Genomic DNA, 16080 nt, shown 5'->3' on the forward strand with positions numbered 1-16080 from the left:
TGCAGTTTCGGCTTCATCATCACTTGACTCTTCACTAGTGGATGGTTCTAAATCATCCCATTGAGCATGCAGAGCCTTTTTCTTGAAGAACCTCTTTTTTGGTTCCTCAGTTTTGGACTTTCTTTTGAGAAGGGGACAGTCACGTTTTAAGTGGCCTGGCTTATTACATTGAAAGCACATGGGATCTTCTTTAAGATCTTTTCTTTCCTTGTGCCTGTTTGGAAGCCGGTTCCTTCTCATGAAGCGCTGGAATTTTCTGGTAAGTAGCGCAATTTCTGATTCTTTATCTGAGTCTTCATCCTCAGATAGGGCTGGGAAAGCTAGAGTTTTCTTTACTAGTTGCTCTTCTTCCCTTCTTTCTTTCATGTGGACTTCATAGGCCATAAGATTGCCTATTAAGTCGTCCAATGTAAGCTTAGATAAATCTTGAGCTTCTTCAATAGCAGTAGTCTTTTTCTCCCAATCAGTTGTGAGAGATCTCAAGATTTTTTTCACCTTTTCAGTCTGGGAATATGTTACACCCAGAGATTTCAGATCATTGATGATATTGATGAATCTGGTAAACATCTTTGTGATGGGTTCATCTTTGTTCATTTTGAACAACTCATATTTTCTAACTAGAGATGAGATTTTGGCTTCTTTTACTTTGTTGGTTCCTTCATGAATAACCTCCAAAGAATGCCAAATGTCATATGCAGATTCACATATAGATATTCTGTTGAATTCATTCTGATCAATGGCACAATATAAGGCATTCATAGCCTTTGCATTTAGGTTTGCCATTTTCTTTTCTTCATCAGACCATAAGTTATAGTCTGCGGATGGAGATGTGTATGGATGCTCAACAATTTTCCATACAGCAAAGTCTATGGATTTGAGAAAGATAGCCATTCTGCACTTCCAATATCCATAGTTGGAGCCATTGAAGAAAGGAGGACGAGATGTGCGTTGACCTTCAATATCACGAGCATAAGAGGTAGATGCCATTTGTGCTGGAAGACTTGTTACGTCGAAACCAGCAAACCTGCTCTGATACCAAATGAAATTCCACTAGAGGGGTGAATAGTGAAATATGATAATGATCGATAAGATAAAAATAATTATGCAATAAGGCACAACACATAAAACACATAAGTTATACTGGTTCGTTCAGTATCCAGACCTACATCCAGTCCCCAAGCAAACCACTTGAGATTTCCACTATAACATCCGAGTCACCGGATAAATAGTACAACACCCTCTTCCCAAGAGGTCTTCTTCTCTCAACAGAGAAGGGGCACACCCTCTTCCCAAGAGGTCTTCTTCTCTCAACAGAGAAGGGCAACACCCTCTTTCACAGAGGTCTTCTTCTCTCAACAGAGAAGGAATACAGTGAATAACAGAGTTACAATACTTCCTATAGAACCTTCAGAATTATATGAATGCACGAATGAAGGATTCTCAGAAATGATCTGTTTGTCACTCAGAGGATACTCTTTGTCACAGAGCTGGACTGGACTTTTTCTCTTTTCTTTCTTTTTCTTTTTTTCTCTTTCTTTTTCAAGGCTCTCTTTTCAAATCACTAATAGAAATTTTTCTCTTTGTAAGCTCACACGTCTATTCCATTTTTTTCTTGTCTGAATAGTTTATTTGAGTGTGTTTATATAGCCTTTTAAAAAGTAGTCGTTACATTTTGGAATTGTAACTTTTTGAAATGTGAAATGTTATGTCATTTCAAAAATATCTTTTAGAGAAGTTCGAGAATGCCTTTTTCCATAAGAGTGAAATAGAGGGTACACTAGTCGTTGTATTATTTTAGGTAATACATATTTTATGTAAAAAGTCTATTTCTTACAATAGTACATTGAACGTTGGGTTGTAGTTTTGTCTTTATTCTAATTAATGATTTGAGGTACATTAGTACTTCTTTGCTTTAAATGAGTGTAAGTACTATGAGTGTTTTGAGATATTTATTTGTACATAGTCATGTCAAGTGTTTTCTTTATGTTGTGTTTTTCAAAGTCTCCAGAGAAAAATAAGGACCAAAAGAAGGTCAACATTCTTTGAGAAGGATATTAACAAGGATTTGTTACAGAAGGCATTTAATGCTTTGTAGAGAGAATGATGACTTCAAGTAAGTCGACATTCTATGGTTATGAAAAAAGGTAACTAGAGTCCTTTCAAAAACATATTTTATTTGTTTTTCTTATGTGTAGCCGATTTATGTTTTTGTCTTCTTCTTGTATTAAGAAACATTTCATTAAAGAAGGTAACTAAAGTCTTTTCAAAAAACATATTTTATTTGTTTTTCTTATGTAGTCGATTTTATGTTTTTGTCTTCTTCTTAAAAAATATTTCTTTAAAGAGGGAAACTAAAGTCTTTTCAAAAACATATTATATTTGTTTTCTCCATGTAGTCGATGTTATGTTTTTGTCTTTTTCCTACATTCCTTTTTTCATGTTGTCTTGTATATAGTATAAGGTACAATTATTATATGACAAAATATCTTTTTCATGAAAGGTTGTAAGAAGGTACAATTATTAGTTTTCAAATAGGAGTTTTTTGAAACTATCGTATACTTTTATGATATAGTGTTTATGAATGAGTATGTAATATGCAATATGCAAGTTCCTGAAGGTTCTGTTACATATGACTCTAAAGAAGAAAAAAGTCTTCATCTTGAGGTAGCCGATCTCTTCATTTGAACTTTAGGAAAGCATGGCTCATCAAGCTTTTTCTTCAAGGAGTATGATTGCACCATAGTTGTACTTTAACAGAAAGTCTCCATCCTTATTGGGTGAGATATCCTTGCATCAAATACTCGTTAGATTTATGGCAAAACATATTCAGTCATAATATAACATTATTTCAAGAGAACATATTATCATATCATATAAAATCAAATGAGACAGTGTATCATATTATGTGACATCAAAACCAAATTTCTCAACAGTCATCTCGACGAATTCCCTGAGATTTGCTCGACTGTGCGAATCAATAACTTTGGAGATGATGCTATGCGGTTGACTTTGTTTCCGTTCTCTCTCAAAGATAAAGCCAAGCACTAGCTAAAATCTCTTGAGACGGTTCATATTACTACTTGGAAAGGAATGCAAAGAGAATTTTTAAAAAAATATTTCCCAATTGGTAAGACGAACCAGTTTTGTAAAGCTATAACCAGTTTTTCTCAAATTGAGGGAGAACAGTTTCACGAGTCTTGGGAGAGATTGAAAGATCTTCTCCGTAAGTGTCCCCATCACCAGGTGCCTCGTTGGCAGTTGGTGCAGTATTTTTATGATGGACTTACTGAAAAACACTGTCAAATGGTTGATTCATCCTGTGGGGGCACTTTTATGCTCAAGAGTGAGGATGAGGCGTGGTCTCTATTCGAGACCTTGAGTGAAAACCAGATGCATCATGCTTTGTCTTCACGGCTCGATAGGACTACATCTCTGTCTAGTGGTCCTAGGAAAATAGGGATTTCCGAAGTTGGGTTTGAGTTAGATTTGCGTACCAAGGTTGACCAATTGACTAGGAAGTTAGATCAATTCCTAGCCAATTCCTTGAGAAATCCAGTAGAAAGAGTGTGCGAGCTATGTGCTAGCCCTGCACACTGTGTTGCGGATTGTTCGGCAGCACCATTATATCCTGAATTTGTTCAGGAGCAGGTGAATACTGCCCAAGGTTTCGCTAAACCCATGCCTGATTCATTTACATCATCATATAACCCAGGTTGGCGAAACCAGTCTATTTCCCCATCCCATCAACCCTCCCAGACACAGTATAGACCCAGTAACCCTTCACAAGGTTACTCGCACCCCATTTTTCCACAGGTTCATCCCCCAGCCCAACATGCTTATACTCAACCCCATCCTCATGAGCCTTCATTTAGTCAATCCTTACAAGATAGGATATTATAAGTTTTGAGCTCCCATACGCAGTCAATAGCCAAGCTAGAGACTCAAATGGGGCAGTTGGTTGAGACCTTCAGTAGGCAAAGCGAGGGGAACCCATCTAGTAGGCCTGTTGTCTCAAAGAGAGAGGATTCCATGTCATTCGACTTGCAACCCACTACTTCACATCATGACCAAGTCAAATCTGTTACATCCCTTCATAGCGGGAAGGTGTATCATTTTATTCAGGAATCGACTCATGAACCTCATATCATTTCTACTGACGAGTCGATCTCCATGATACCTCAACAGAAGGGGCCTTACTCACAGCATGCATTATCATCATATAAAGCCCAATTTTCTCAGCCTTTAGGATCACCGATTATTTTTAGTAAGCAAGAGGTGCAGATGCAGAAGGTGCTTGACCAAATCAAGCCTGATCATATTCACCACTTGTCTGAAGTTGCATTCATTGATAGTCGGTCGGTCCTAGACTCTCATTTCTTGACTAGTCTCTCAGATGAGACTAATATATGTTCTTCACGTCGAGAGAGTTATGATCCTACAGTTAGAGATAGACAGGATGGAAACACAGTGCGTAGTGTCACAGATGACACTCTTTTCTTCATAGAGCCCGGTTGAGCCTGACTTCATGTCCATTGATCTCATGGACGATGAAGGGTTTTTCCAGGGATCCGTCTGTCTGGGGACGTGAAACTTAGCGCTTTATGGGAGGCAACCCATATCTTGTATATTATTAGATTTGCTTAGAATTTATAGATTTTATTTTGTTTTTAATTTTTTTTTCATAAGTTTTTCATATTCTTTTTGTTTCATTCATGAGTTTTATGTTTTGTCATGTATACATTGCATTCATTACATTCATAGAACGTGTATTTTTAATTCATGTCAGGTCATTCTTCTCTTTTCCCTCATTTATTTCTCTCATGTGCATTCACTTAGTTTCATATAAGCATGGGGGAATGCCACTGGGACAGTGTCATTCAAGCATAGGGGAGGGTGTAGAGTGCACACCTTGATATTTCTGTTTACGTTCTTGGACATGTTTACACATCTCTCATGAAAAGTAGATTTTTAAAGAAAGAGTTTGAACTTATATGAATGTTATTTCAAATATGATGTTTTTAGAGGATTTTTAAGCCCCACGAAATTTTTTTCTGACATAGATCTAAAAATTATGGTTGTTTATGCGGATTTCAAAGAAATGATGATAGATACATGTTAGAATTTATTTTGAATCGCAAATATGAATATGCACAGTTGTATTTTTGAAAAACTAAGCAAATGAACAAAAGCGTAAAAAATGAGCTCAAAAGAAAAAAAAATAGCATGCGTTAGGTTGTTTGGATAATTCTACAATCCTTAGTAGATGGAACTTAGATGTAAGTTGAAACTTTGAATTCCATTTTCGAAAAGGAGAGTGGAAAACTTCGTGATCCTAAGTAACTGAGAACATATACAAGTTGAAATGTTTGACTCTCACGTTATAAAGGTGAATGAAGGAAGTCACTTTTATGTCTTAGTTGATATCTTTTGGTATGTATTGAAAAAGTATAGAAGATATTGACATTGCACAAGGCATAAAAGCAGACCACACGCAAGCTATAAGAGAAGAATAAGTGCGCAAAAAAAAAAAGCGTGAAAAAATGAAAAAATCGAGAAAAGAGCTGAAAAAGAGAAAAAAGTTCAGTGCTTAGAAGTATGATTGAGAAAACCTGTGCAGAAAACATATGAGTGAGGATAAGTAAATAATAACTTGTTTTTATTGGATTTTCTAAGAATAAAACATAAATAATTATGATATTTAGAAAAGTGAAAGAAATTCTTTTCTATGGTGGTATATAAAAGACTCTAATTATGTTTTGATTTTGAAATAACAGGAAATATTTGTGAAAATAAAGTCTTTGATTACCTACTGATTGTGAGGATGTGTAATATTATGCATACATGACAGAGATGTTTGTCGGTAGCATCACTGCAAACCCTCACGAGACCTTACTCGTCCAATGGGGTAACCCAGGGGTTGAAAGGGCTTGTTGCATGAGCTAAATGCAACCGTGATTCCTACGAAAGTGAGTTAGGTGATAGTTTTCATTTCATGCATTTTTCTAGTTTGTTCGAGGACTAGCAAAGCATAAGCATGGGGGTATTTGATCATACATATATTTCAAGGTTAATTAACATTAAAATATGCATGATTTTATAAAAAAATGTTTCAAAAACCCAATTTTATGTTAGTTTTTAGTAAATGAGCTAAAATGATTGAAAATTAGAAAATGCTTGAAAAAGTAGCTTTATTTTGCATTTTAGTACATATTTTAATGTTTGTATTTACGTAGTAGTTTTAGTTGTTAATAAAAAATTAAAAAAATAAAGAAAATAGAGAAACATAGTTTCATTTTGCAATTTAGTTAAATCATTTTGGTTTTCTTTATAGAAAAGAAGAAAAAAAAATACTAAATATATAGATTAGAATAGTTATATTTTTTAGAAAAAAATAATAATCAAATAAGGTTTTTAGCAAATAAAAACTTTTAAATAGTTTTTTTTTAGATTTTTTAAAAGAAAAAAAATAATAAACCAAACCGGTTCAAACCGGTTTGCATTTGTTAAAAAACTGAAAAAAAATAATAAGCGAACCGGCTTGAACCAGTTTGAATTTTTAAAAACTGAAAAAAAATATAACACAAACCGGTTTGCATTTCTTTCAAAAATTGTTACAAACCGGTGAACCGGTTGGAATGTTTTTAAAAACCCCAAAACAAGAAAAAAACAGGGCCTCCCTCATACGCCTGAAACTTCTTCTTCTTTCCCCTCTTTCCCTCTCTTTCCCTCTTTTCTCACCCTCCTCCATCAACATCGGCCATTTCTTACCTCTTTCTTCCCCTTCTCCCTATTTTTCTCATCTTCCTCAGCCGGTGGTGGTGGTGGAGCTTCAGTCCGGTGAATGGTGCACGGTGGAGGTCGCCAACCCCCCGATTCCCTCCATTTCACGGTAAGTCAGGTTTCAACTTCTTCTTCTTCTTCTTCTTCCTCCGATCTTCAGCATCTTCTTCTTCTTATCCTTCCATTAATTCTGTTCTTCTTCTTCTTCTTCTTCCTCCGATCTTCATTTTCCTCTTCTTTTTTTCATTAATTCTGTGTAAAACGAAAAAAAAAATATAATAAAAATGAGAAAAGAAAATAAAAACATAAGAAAAATCTGCATTATGTTTTGATTTCATCTTTTTATCCCCGATTTTCTCCTCTATTGTTTTTCATCCATCGTTTTTTTTACAGTTTCTTGTTTCTCTACATTTTTTTTAGTCATTCATTACATTTCTTCATTATGCATCCGATTTCCATTTTTTTTTCTTTCTTGTACGCATTTGATTCCCTGATTCTGCTCTTTTGAATTTCCTGTTTTGCATTGTTTGATTTCTTGTTCTTTATTTGATTTTCTGTTTGTTTTTATTTCTTTCTCATTCTTGCAATTTCTGTTCATAGCGTGATTTTTTATTGTTGCATTTAAATCAATTCCTGCCATTCATGTTCTGATTTCATGTATTTCCAAATTCCTCATTCTCATCCTGTGTTTTTCTGTTTTTCATCGCATTTTTTTATTTTTCATCTCATTAATTTCTGTTTTGCATTCACCCGATCTCCTGATTTGCATTCAATAAATTCCTGTTGTTCCTTTGTTAAATTCCTGTATTTCATTCCCTGAATGTTCTGTTTTTTTTTTATTTCCTGAAATTCATTTTTCCTGTTTTCATTCAGTATAATTTCTGTTTTTAATTTCCTTATTTCCTGATTTTATTGTTATTAATTGTTTGTTGTTTCATTGTTGTAATTCTTGTTTCTTTTTAGCACTTGTTTGATTCATGATTTCTTATAATTCTGTTTTGTCAATTTGTGTTTTCTGTTTTAGATTTCCTGATTCATTCATCTTTTGTCCTTGTTTTCTAAGATTTTCTGTTTTGTTTACAATTTTTTTTCCTGTTTTCTTTTATTCTTTGAATTACTGTTTTTTTTTCAAATTACTGATTTCCTGTTCTTTTAAGTCTTTGATTTCTCATTTTTTTGTTTTTACATTCATTTTACTGTTTTTTTTGCTTTTCATTATTCCTTCATTTCTTATTTTTACATTTCATTTTTCTGTTTTTTTTTAGTATATTCATTTCCTGTTTTTCTTGTATTACATTTACTTTCTGTTTTACTTTTATTTTTCTTGTTTCTGTTAATACACTGATTTCATGTCTTTTTCAATTCAGTAATTTCGTGTTTCCATCTCATTTTACATATCATTTCCTTGTTTTTCTATAAATCATTCATTTCCTTTGTGTTTCAACTTTTCAATTTCTGTGTTGTTAATTAGGTATTAGTTGTAATTGATTACTTAGTTATTTGTCATTAGATTGCTTTCATGTTTTAGCATTGAATTAGCATAAACTGTGTTTAGTATAGTTTTTACTTTTCTCTCTTGTACTGCTCGTGTTTCTTTGAATTGTGCAGGATAGCACCAGACTGGAGCGGAATTGATTACGTGACACGAAGTACGAAGAGTAGAGTTCTTTTTACTTTTCAGTTTAGAATTAGAAATTTAATTGGGTTTGTAAATATTGCACTTTACGCCCTCTGCGAAGGGTATTCATTTGTTGTAATAGTTTGTTGTTTTTACTTTTCTTAAACAATTTTACATTTCAATAATTCGGCAATAAAGATTAGTTTAGAATTGTGTACTTGAATACGAAATATTCCCGTTCCCTGAGTTCGACCCGGTCTCATCCACTAGTGAGAACCGGTTTTTATTATTTGATGTCTGGTTTTCACATGTTTTACATTTAAAAATCTTTTCAAAATTACAACAATTTAAAAGAAGACATCAACAACGTCTGATGATGTTCGTTTGCTACATTTTAGTTGCTCTAAGCATTCCGCTCCATTTTCATTTAAACCTTTTTCCTGCACTTTTCCTGCAGCATTTGTTCATTATACATTGATATCTCCTTCTGTTCATTGTTTGGCATCATTTGGGCATCAGTATTTCCTTCATATAGCAATATTCATCCTCGTAGCATTTTTTTTTTAGTTACCTAAAATCTATATCAATATGTATCAAAGTCCATGTGTTACAAATTCTGAGATTGTGTATCAGTTGATTTCGTTTACAGAGATAAATTCGTAGCAACATTTGATAGGTGTTGCTGCCAATTGTTAGAATTTCTTTTCCATATGCTTGTAAAATGAGTGATTCCTTGTTACTCAAATGAGTTTAAGTGTTTTACTGTGGAATCATACTCCATGTGCTTGATCTTATTTTTCTTTGAGTTATGGCAAGCTCATATTCTCAAAATCTATTGTAGTATTACCACAAATATATGGTTAGTACTGTATGAACTCATTAGGAATTAGACTGTCAAGGATGCTGGAATAAGGAGCCTCAGGTATGTTCCAATGACCTCTATCACCTGCAAAATTCAATAAAAAATATATATATATATATCAAGGAGGTTTTGCTTCCTTGGTTATTTCTGCTAACTTTGATTTTATATTTCTGTCAACACTCCAACCCATTTTGTTGTCTTTATGTTTTCCAAGAGCGTATGCCTTTTCACCTGTTAGCTCATCCTGCGCCCTCTAACAAGCCTATTTTGCCATCAGCAGGGATATTGTAAACCGTGATTTGAAATTGGCATCGATCAGTGTAGACTCGCCATATTTACAGAATCTCAGTTTTGTCCCCCGTTGCAATTTTGTTGATTGGAACTTGATGTAATAATCATATTTCTAGGTCTTTCATTCTTATCCTCTATAAAGCTTGATATTGGATTTGAGAGACAAAAGGTTCCGTGGTGGTCTAAGCATCTTGTGTGTCAGGTAAGTCACATGTATGACGCACCTCTTTGACATTCTATCCTCTGCCATTCATGAACGAGGCTCCAGGTGCTGGAATACTTGTCAAGTTATGTCAATTGCTGAATGCATATAGTTTGAAGTATGAATCTGATCATGTTATCATTAAATAGGTCTGGAAATAGGAGAACACAAGAACGTCCATCCAATTGCATGACCTAATCCCATTCGTTCGTGCTATGGAAATACAACTTGCTGATTTCAGTTAGCAGAAGCCAATTTGTTGCAATGAACTTGCTGCAAATGACTGCTAGTTTTATCTAATAAAATTTCTCCCGTGTATCCCCTGTCTTCTATTACATCTTCTCAATTCTAGGAAGTGACGCTTCAGTTAGCTTGCTTTCAGTCATTTTTCAAGGTTACCAGGACGTATAATGATAAAGTCTGAGACTTCAATTTTGTCTGTATTAGGTAGCCCAAATACTTAAGTAAATGTCCCTGCTGGAACTCCTTCAGAAAGGCACGATTCCGATGCCAATTCAGTCTCTCTAAGTAACAATATATATATACAACTCCATTTTCTGTTAGTCATAATTCTCTCAAGTATTCGTTGGAATTTTTTTTTTATGGTGCACTCTAGAATATAGTGCAAGGATCCATTAAATGGTTTCCTATGCCAATGGCTTGCATAGTGAATAGATTCTTTTAACTAATAAGCAGTACCAATACAAGGTTTGATGGTTCATAACTCTGGTTACATACATCATTGTCTGTTTTCTCCACAGGCAGTTATAGATTCATTATTTGGTTTACTTCTAGGTATATATATTTTATTTTAGACATTCCTGTCTCAGGGTGCACTGATGTACATACCATACTGAAATCATGAATGCATTTGCAATCCAGCCAGTCCAGGAAATCTTATTTAATGTTAAATATTTTTGTGAATTTTTGTTGATGTCATTTTTTTTTAATCTGTTTGCAATCCTCTCATTCGCCTTTATCTGCTATAAAACCTTCTCCTACAGTACATCTTCAACATTCTCCAGCTCTCACTTGCATTTGCTGCATTGCATATAGCAGCATCTAGTTGCTGCACTTAATATTCACAGTGCACATACACCTTGTGTACACCACCTGTTCACTTCCTGTCACATTACCTGTTACAACCATCTATAGCAGCTGCCCATGTTCCCACTGCATCTATAACCCAACATCATAGATTTTTACCTCCCTACCACAGCATCTTCACATTATTTCACTATCATCACATACCACTTTCCTGTTATTATATGCCTGCTGCTACCCTGCTCCACCTTCATTACTGTGCACAAATCCTCACATTTCTTGCATATCATGCATTATCCGTATGTTGGTGACTTCCACAACATATTATACATGTGTTCTACCAGTTGAGGTGAGTATCATATTCTCATTTGAATAAGGGCATCTCCATATGTATTTTCCATATGAGCATAACATCTTAGATTTGGTTTGATATCTTCTCTCATCTTTCATGTTTTGCAATCTTGCCTCGTGATAATTCTATTTTGCAGGAGAGACTAAAGTGTTAAAATTCCTCCTCTTGGATTAGAAACATCTTGTAATTTTTAAATTCAAGTTGTAATAGTTAAGTATTAATGAGAATTCTATATTTCCTGCATTAGATTAGAATGTATGAGGATGAATTACCTATTTCATACTATTTTTCTCTTTTATTTAAAAAATCCACCAATGGGAAACACGAATGGCACGTGCACCATTTTATAAAAGGTGATTAAATCCTAAGTTGATGATTTGCATCAATGGCCATAGTCAGGATGTGAACAAAACTTAGGATTTTCATCATTTATGGAATAACACTGGATCCACACTGGATCTTTTTAAAAAATCATCATATTTCCAAAACATTTTTCTTCCTTTACTAGAATTTAATTTAAAATTAATTCAAGATATATATCAATGGCCATAGTCAGGATGTATTGAGGGTTAATTTCATCTTAAGTCCTATAAAGGCACCAAAATATGTTTTATTCTTTACTGGAATTTAAATATGATTACTATATAATACATTCAATGACCATAGTCAGGGATGTATTATATCTTCAATCTTATTTCAATTCATTTAAAGAATGAAATATGCTTCTCAAAATCCAATTTTAAATTCTTTAATTCATTTTCAGCTAGAATTACATCATATTTTTAAACATTTTTTTTCTAAATCTAGGTGATTTTGAGATATGTTCTTCAAATATCTTCTTCACTTCTCAAACCAATCTTCAATTCTTATAAATTCAAATTCTTCTTTCTATTTCTCAAATTCTATCTTATTTCAAAAATCTTCAATTTCAAAATCCAATTTGACTTTGAGATTAAAACTCATTTCTATATTCAAAATTCAACTTCCAAATCAAAAATCCAATTTCAAATTTGAATTCAACTTTGAAAATTCAAATTCACTTCTTTATTCCAAATCCAATTTCCATTTCAAATCCAATTTCAAAGTTCAATTTAACTTTGAAAATTCAAATTCAAATTCAGGATTCAATTTCAAAATTTAATTTAACATATCAGATCAAATTTCAAAGTTCAAATTTTAAACTTTGAAATTCCTTATTCATCTTCTGACTTCAAATTCAAACTTCAAAATCAAGTTTATTCTTTACCTTCAAAGTGATATCTAAAGATTGAGTCTTGATTCTCAATTCAAAGTCAAGGTTTTGAGATTGATCCTGAATCTCAAAATTTGATTCTTTCTGAGTTTTAAATTCAAATCTGGATTTCTAAAATCCAGATCCATCAACAAGTCCTATTTGGATTTTCAAAAATCCAATTTCATCTTGGATTCCAGGCTTTGGATCCAATTCTAGTTAGGATTTCAGATTTCGGATATAACTCCATCTTGGATCTCAGACTTCGGATACAAATTCCATTTAGGACTCCAGATTTCGGATCCAACTCCATATTGGATCTCAGACTTTGGATACAAATTCCATTTAAGACTCCAGATTTTAGATCCAACTCCATCTTGGATCTCAGACTTCGGATACAGGCTCCATTTAGGATTCCAGATTTCAGATCCAACTCCATCCTGAATCTCAGGCTTCGGATCCAATTCCAATTAGGATTCTAGAATTCAATCCCATTTTGGATCTCAGACTTCGGATCCAGGTTCCATTTAGGATTCAATTCCATCTTGGATTCTAGATTTCAGATCCAAATTTATTTAGGATTCCAGGTTTCAAATCAAATTCTATTCCAGATTTTAAATCTAGTTCCATTTCGAATTTTCATTTCCAAAGCTAATTTTAAATCTATTTCTCAAACTCTGAATCCAAATTCCAATTTTTGTTTTAAGTCTTAAACTCAAAATTTCTTTTTCAATTCTTGAAAATCAATCCAAATTCAAGATCCATTCTGACTTTGAAAATTCATTCTTATTTCAAAAATTTCAATCCCCTTTCCCTTTATCTGAAGATTTATCTTTCTAAAAATTCTGATTATTTCGACACTTAGAATTTCAAAGTCTCTCCTTCTAGATCCATTTCAAATTCTGAGTTAGATTAAAAATCTAACTTTTTCAAATCAAGTTCAAACCTTTTTCATCCCTTCACTCCATTATCACATTTATTTCAGAATCACTTGAAATTTCCAAAAGTGTTTTCTCAAAAGCATACATTTCTGCATTTGCATTGCACAAGCATGATTCTCTGTGCATCCTTAGACTTAGAATAAATTCTTAGATAATATTTAGGCAAAGCAAAAAGGCATAAATTCGATCCTTGGTTCGATTACCCCTGGTAAAGGCGCCAGGAACGGTCAAACCTCGTACCGACGAGCGAATCCCGTCTCTCCATTTTTTCTGCGAATTTTCAAGACGAAGGCGAGTGATTTTAAAAACATTTTCAAAATTTTGGTCAGATGAGACCTTGCAAAAGAGTTCCTCTCTCTTCTTTTCTTTTCTCATTCTCTCTTCTTTTTTATCTTTTATTCCCTTTCAAAAAGGGAAAAGAGGCTAGAAAGGCGAAGAGAAGGAAAAAGAGGAACGAGAGGAAAATTTTTGTATGATCACATATGCCCAGAGTGCATCGTGCATCTTCTCGTGCCAATCGCGACCTGTTTCCACGGTTCTTTTCAGAATGCGGATCAAAATCTTGTTGGTGGCCTCTGTCTGGCCGTTCCCTTGAGGATAATAAGGAGCTGAGAAGTGATGATGAATCCTAAACTTTGAGCAGAAGGTCTTCATCCTCTTATTCTTGAAATGACTGCCATTGTCAGATACAACATCATGCGGCACACCGAAACGACAAACAAGGTTCTTATGAATGAAAGAAACCATATGTCGGCCTTCTACTGTTCGCAGAGTCATGACTTCGACCCATTTGGTGAAGTACTTTGTAACTGCCAGGAAGTATCTGTTGCCATTAGAAGTGAAGGAGTGATTGGACCTACCACATCGACGGCCCATATTGAAAAAGGCCAAGGAGAGACCACAGACTGCAAGTATGCGGTTGGCGCATGAATAGAAGGTGCATGCATTTGACATTTGAAGCACTTCCTCACAAATCGATGGCAATCCTGCTGCATGGTTTTCCAATAATACCCTGCTCGGATAATCTGCTTGATGAGTGTTTGGTAGCCGACGTGGCCACCACAAATTCCCTCGTGTGCCTCTCGATCAACTTCCATGGCTTCATCCTTATCTAAGCATCTGGCGTACTCAGAACTGAACCCACGACGATAGAGAGTATTGGCAAGGATGAAATAGCAGGCGGACATGCGCTGGATCACACGTTGCTTCTTTCTTGACATTTCTGGCAGGAATTCACCAGTTTCAATAAAGTTTTTGATGTCTTGATACCAAGGTTTCTCTTTCTGAGTGGCTTGGTTTACTTGCTCAGCTGGAATGAAGGCAGGTTGATCAAGTCTGCCGATCTCGAAGGAACAAAAAGATTCACTGTCTTTAAATGAAAAAATGGAACCCAGGCAGGCTAGGCCATCGACTATATGGTTGTACTCCCTCTTGACATGATTGAGCTGAAATTCTTCAAAGTTGCCTATGAGAGCTAAGTTAATCTTCTGATAGGGAATCAATTTATGATCTTTGACTTGTCACTCAGCGTTTACTTGGCTTATCACAAGCAACGAATCACCAAAGGCATGTACTCTTTTGACATCGAAAATCTGCAGAATCTTGAGACCTTGAATCAAAGCTTCATACTCGGCCATGTTGTGAGTACATTGAAAGTTGAGCTTGAGGGAATAAGGGATCATCTCCTTTTCGGGAGTGATCAACAAGATCCCAATCCCTATACCCGACATATTTCTAGCTCCATCAAAGAACAGGGTTCAGACTGGAGGTTCTTGAATGCTACAGATTCGATCATCGAGAAAATCGTCTTCTGCCTTAACCTCTTCTGTCAGTGGGAAATCTGCCACCTGATCTGTGATAGACTGGCCTTTGACTGACTTCTGGGATATATACTCCAAGTCGTATTGCATCAGGAGAACTTGCCATTTTGCAATCCATCTAGTAAGAAATGGCTGCTCAAGGATATACTTGAGAGGATTGAGCCTTAACAAAATTTTGATCTCTGACGCCAATAGATAATGTCTCAGCTTCTGGCACATCCACACTAAGGCTAGACATGTCTTTTCCATCTAAGAATATCTTTTTTCATAGTCGATGAAAGTCTTGCTTACGTAGTAGATGGCATGCTCTATCCGGCCGCCTTCCTCATACTGTGTAAGAAATCTGCCACAAGCATTTTGGTTGACAAAAATGTATAATAGAAGTGGTTTTCCCAATTCTGGTAGCTTCAGAACAGGTGGATTGAGGAGATACTACTTGATGCGCTTAAACAAGAGCTGACATTTTGGTCAACATTCAAAATTTACTTCTTTTCTTAACAAGTGATTGAAGGGCTCGCATCTCATGGCCAAATTGGAGATAAAGCGTCGAATCAACTGAATGCGACCTTGAAGGCTCCGCAGCTCTCTGAGATTAATTGGTGGCGGCATATCAATGATCATTTTTGCCTTAGAAGGATCTACCTCTATGCCTTTCTTGCTAATCATGTAGCCTAGCAGTTTGCCTGACTCCACTTTGAAGACACACTTCTGCGGGTTGAGTCTGAGCTTGTAAAGATTAAGTCTTCCAAAGACTTGGCCGAGAGCATCAAGATGATCCTCTCCTTCTTTGGATTTGACAAGGATGTCATCCACATAGGCATCCATGTTCTTGTGCATCTGGTCATGAAAAATGACTGCCATCGCTCTCTGATAGGTTGCCCCAACGTTTATGAGCCCAAATGGCATGACTGTGTAGCAAAATGTGCCCCAAGGCATGGT

The sequence above is a fragment of the Nuphar pumila genome, chromosome 4 (genome assembly GCF_984573655.1).
Source record: "Nuphar pumila chromosome 4, dmNupPumi1.hap1.1, whole genome shotgun sequence".
Taxonomy (NCBI): Eukaryota; Viridiplantae; Streptophyta; class Magnoliopsida; order Nymphaeales; family Nymphaeaceae; genus Nuphar; species Nuphar pumila.